Raw genomic sequence first — 5,000 nt, 5'->3', positions numbered from 1 at the left:
AAGCCAAGCAAGTTCGCGCCTGGTCAGTACTTGGATGGGAGACCACCTGGGAATAACAGGTGCTGTAAGCTTTAGTTCTTTAATCCATTTGACTGCTTTTTTATGAGGCGAGCTCGGGCAGTCGTTTTCCGCTTACGGCCACACCACCCTGAGCACGCCTGCTCTCGTCCGATCTCGGAAGCCAAGCAGGGTCGGGCCTGGTCAGTACTTGGATGGGAGACCACCTGGGAATACCAGGTGCTGTGAGCTTTAGTTCTTTAATCCATTTGTCCGCTTGTTTTGTATTGCGAGCTCGGGCGGTCTTTTTCCGCTTACGGCCACACCACCCTGAGGGCGCCAAAGAGCAATCAGGAAGTGATTTGGCAGTTTGTTGTATGCAGTAGGTGAGACAGGCTCACCAATCTTCCGTGCTATTTCAGTTAGGTTTTTGGTTGAAAAATCAGTTTGATTGTTTTTTTGGGAGGCTTTTGGTTGAGTTCTCCTCCCAACAGCTTAGCTGTTTGGGAGGGACCACTCCAGCTTTTGCTTCCTGAGAAATGGACGGAATAAAGCCAACAGAAGGCGAAAGACAAAGAGAAAATGTTGGCCCTGAAATGAGATACAAAAGATCTTACACCAAAGAAGCTACAGTTGTAGTTGACTTGGCGGAGGTGCAAGATGGAAGAGCAGAAGACATTATTCAAGCATTGAAAGACAAAATGGACGTGACAAACATACTAGCGGTAAGACCCAAAAGTATGAAAGAATACGAAATTACATTTGAAAGGGAAGAGGATATTGAAAAGCTGGACGAAGGATTGATGATTAAAGGAAAGTTGTGTGGAATTAGAAAGTTAAATAACAAAGAATTTGTTGTCTCTTTCATGCATCTGCCCGCATACCTGGACGACGGAGAGATTGTACAGAAGCTGGAGGGATGGGGTGTAACTCCCATCTCGCAGATAAGGCGGAGATACTACAATGGCACTTACATAGAGGATGGAACGAGGTTCCTAAAGGTGCGGTTCCCGAAAGAAGTGGCCTCCTTACCCTACAGCACCAGAATTGAGACGGGAGAAGGTCTACAGTACTTCAGGGTGATACATAGCCAGCAGGTGAGAACCTGCAGGTTGTGCATGAGCCCCGAGCATATGATGAAGGACTGCCCGGACTTCAAATGCTTCAAATGTGAGAAAACAGGCCACTTCGCAAGGGACTGCAAGGGGGTGAGGTGTCCGGACTGCAAGCGTGCACTGGACAAGTGCGAATGCTGGGACAGCGGCCAACAACAGGAGGAAGAGCGGGAGAGCGGGCAGATGCATGAGACGGACAACGAAGAGGAGCAACGGGAGGACACTGGAGCGACACAAAGAGAGGACAACGAAAGCATAGGCAATGAAAACGAGATCGAAAAGACTGAGCTAACACAAGACAGTGAGGAAATGGAGGAACAGACGGAGATGAACGAGACTAGACAAACGGAAACAGAAAAGCCAGAGGAGAAAGAGCAGACTGGGGAGGAGGACGGAAAGGACAAAGGCAAGGAAAACATCGACAAAGGTGACACTACGGAAACAACCAACAAAAGAAGAAGAAAAGACAAGATGCAGGAGACGGACAATGAAGAGGAGCAACGGGAGGACACTGGAGTGACACAAAGAGAGGACAATGAAAGCATAGGCAAGGATAACGAGATGGAAAAGACTGAGCTAACACAAGACAGTGAGGAAATGGAGGAACAGATGGAGATGAACGAGACTAGACAAACGGAAACAGAAAAGCCAGAGGAGAAAGAGCAGACTGGGGAGGAGGACGGAAAGGAAAAAGGCAACAAAAACATTGACAAAGTTGACACTACGGAAACAACCAACAAAAGAAGAAGAAGAGACAAGGTAACACCAAATTTAGAGAAGGCTAGAAATAAAGTGTGGAAAAAAAACACTGAAGAGAAACAAGACTGTGGAAGAGGTGTAAAGGAGGGGGAGGAAAATAGACTAACATAATGTTGATGCTAAAATGTTTATTCCTTTATCTAATGCTGTTGAAAATTGTGACCTTTAATGCAAGAGGATTAATGAATGGGGTGAAATTTGAAAAAGTTAAGGAACTGTGTAGAGATGAAGATGTGATTTTATTGCAAGAGACAAACTGGAAAGAAAATGCAATGGAGGATTTTAAAAGAAGATGGGAAGGGGAACTCATTTTTAATAATGGAGAGGGGAAACCGGGAGGAGGAGTGGCAGTGTTAATAAGAAAAGACAGAGGTATCAAGGCAAAACTAATGTATAAGGACACAAAAGGGAAATGCATGGCTGTAGCAATTAAGATGGAAGAAGATGATTTTATATTAGTGAACGTACATGCTCCAAATGAACAGTTAGAAAAGAAAAGATATTTTAATGTTATAGCTGGAGTAATGGAGAAATGGAAGAGGGTAATGATTGCGGGGGATTTTAACACTGTCTTTAGTCGAATGGATATGGCAAACGGAATGATTTTTAAATCGGATGTGGGTAGAAAGGAGCTAAGGTCGTTGATGGAGGAGAAAAACATGATCGATGTGTGGAGGGAGAGAAACGGGAAAAAGAAGGAATATTCAAGAAGACAGCTGGTGGGGAATTTTATGTGTCAAACTAGAATAGACTACTTTTTAAGCACCAGGAATTTGGAATGCTTTATTGAGGGAGTGTTTTATAAAGAAACGACTTTAAGTGATCACAAAATGGTGCTAACGAGAATGGATTTTAAAAGAGAAATGAAGGGACCAGGGGTATGGATTTTAAACACTGGAGTTTTAAAGGAACAGCATTTTAGAAAAGAGATAGAAAACATATTAGATGAAGGGAAAAAAAGACTTGATGTACATAGAAGATAAGAGACAATGGTGGGAAAACATGAAATATGAGATAAAGAAATATACAATGAATTACTGTAAATTGCTACAAAAAGTGAAAAGAACAAAGGAGGAAGAAATAAGAAGAACGTTAAGAGAGGAGCTAAATAAAAACGAAGTAAATGTGCAAAGAGTAATTGAAGTGGAGGAAAAGCTAAAGAAAATAGAAGAAGAGAAATACAAAGGGGCGATGTTAAGAAGTAAAGCAAAATATACGGTGGAAGGGGAAAAATGTAACAGATTCTTTTTTAACCTAGAGAAAAGCAGGGGGAGGGCAGAAAGAATTAAAGAACTTAAGAATAAAGAAGGACAAGCGGTTTTAAGCACAGAGGGGATTTTAAACGAAATAAGCACATTTTATGAAGTACTGTTTAAATCAGAAGGAGGAGATGAGGAAAAAAGAAATATTTTATTACAACAGATAACAAGAAAAGTTAGTGAGAGGGATAAAAAGGATTGTGAAAAGGAAATAACAACAGAAGAAATTATAGAGGCCATAAACCAGCTAGGAGAGAAGAAAAGCCCAGGAATAGATGGTATTGGAAGTGAGTTTTACAAGGTTCTTAAAGAAAAAATAAGCCCAATTTTAAAAGAAATCTACGAAGAGGTTTTCAAAAAAGAAAGAGTACACCCAAGAATGGGCCTAGGCTTAATGAAAATAATCTATAAGAAAAAAGGGGACAAAATGGAACTGAAGAATTTTAGGCCCATTACAATGTTAAACACAGATCTAAAAATTTTAGCCAAAGTGTTAGCAAACAGACTAAAAAATGTCATGCCAAACATAATAGAAACTAACCAGGCATACGGAGTAAAGGGGAGGGACATAGCAGACATCACAAGCAGCATAAGAGATATAGTGGGATACATAAAAGAAAAAGGAAAGAGCGCATACGTCATAAGCATGGACTTTGAGAAGGCCTTTGACAGAGTGGAACAGGGGTTTTTATTGGGAGTTCTAAAACAATTTGGTTTTGGAGGGAATTTTATCAAATGGATCTCAGTGTTATACAGTGATATTTTAACAAAAGTAAAGTGTAATGGTTTTTTAACGCAGCCCTTTAAAGTTTTAAGATCCATAAGACAGGGGTGTCCACTGTCAGCGCAATTATATTCTTTGGTGGCAGAACCCCTAGGGCTTGCAATAAACAGAGACAAGGGAATAAAGGGGATACAATTTGAAGGAAAAGAAGAATTAACGAAAATATTCCAGTACGCTGACGATACGACAATTGTGGTTGAAAACATAGAAAGTGTTAAAGTAGTGATGGACAAAATTAAATGCTATTGCGAGGGCTCAGGTGCAAAAATAAACGAAGGAAAAACAGTATATATGAAGTTTGGAAAGACAGAGGTTTTAACAGGGGTTGTTAAGTTCATAGAGGTGCAGGAGATGAAGATTTTAGGAGCAATTTTAGCAAAGAACGAGAAGGAAGCTGTTGATAATATGTGGGAAGAGACGCTGGGAGGGATGGAAAGAAGGCTGATCTTTTGGAGAAATAGGTTTCTTAGTTTGAAAGGAAAAATTTTAACTGTAAACGTATTAATGTTATCAAAGATGTGGTATAATTTACATGTGATGCCATTACCAAACTGGGTTTTTAAGAGAATAAAAAAAGAGTATTTTAGAATTTTTATGGGAAAAAAAGCCTCCAAGGATAGCATATTATACGCTTATAGGAAAACCAGAAGAGGGAGGGATGGGTTTAGTAGATGTGGAACAAAAGATGAAAAGCATGAGGGTAAAAGTGGTTAAGAAATTTTTGGATGACAAGAATAGAGCTGAATGGAAGAAATTGATGGGTTTTTATCTAAATAAATGTGGGAATTTTAACCTCGGGGAAAACACCTTATGGATGAAGTTGAAAAGTTGGATGATAGAGGGGATTCCACAGTTTTATAAAGAGGTTTTAAATGCGTGGAAACTTTTCCTAACAGAGGTGGATTTTAATCCAGAGGGGAGGGAAGGGATTTTAAATCAGCCTCTGTTTTTAAATGACAAAATAAAGATACAAGAGCGAGATATCTATTTTAAGAAGTGGCTACAAGTGGGGATTGTAAAAGTGAGAGATGTTTTATGGGAGTTTAAAGAGGGATTTTTACCACTGCAAGTGATTATGGATGCGAT

General features: G+C 40.0%; 1 non-coding gene and 1 pseudogene across 1 annotated transcript; both read left to right on the top strand.

Annotated features, from left to right (window-relative positions):
• Positions 1 to 71, top strand: part of LOC130431069 (5S ribosomal RNA) — a 117-nt pseudogene extending 46 nt beyond the window's left edge.
• A 59-nt stretch (positions 72 to 130) lies between these two features.
• On the top strand, positions 131 to 249 carry LOC130430900 (5S ribosomal RNA). Its single transcript, XR_008908024.1, has one exon. It is a non-coding gene; the product is annotated as a 5S ribosomal RNA (ribosomal RNA).
• The last annotated feature ends 4,751 nt before the right edge of the window (positions 250 to 5,000 follow it).

This window comes from Triplophysa dalaica, chromosome 10 (genome assembly GCF_015846415.1).
Source record: "Triplophysa dalaica isolate WHDGS20190420 chromosome 10, ASM1584641v1, whole genome shotgun sequence".
Lineage (NCBI taxonomy): Eukaryota > Metazoa > Chordata > Actinopteri > Cypriniformes > Nemacheilidae > Triplophysa > Triplophysa dalaica.
This window is presented reverse-complemented; position numbering and strand designations above follow the sequence as displayed.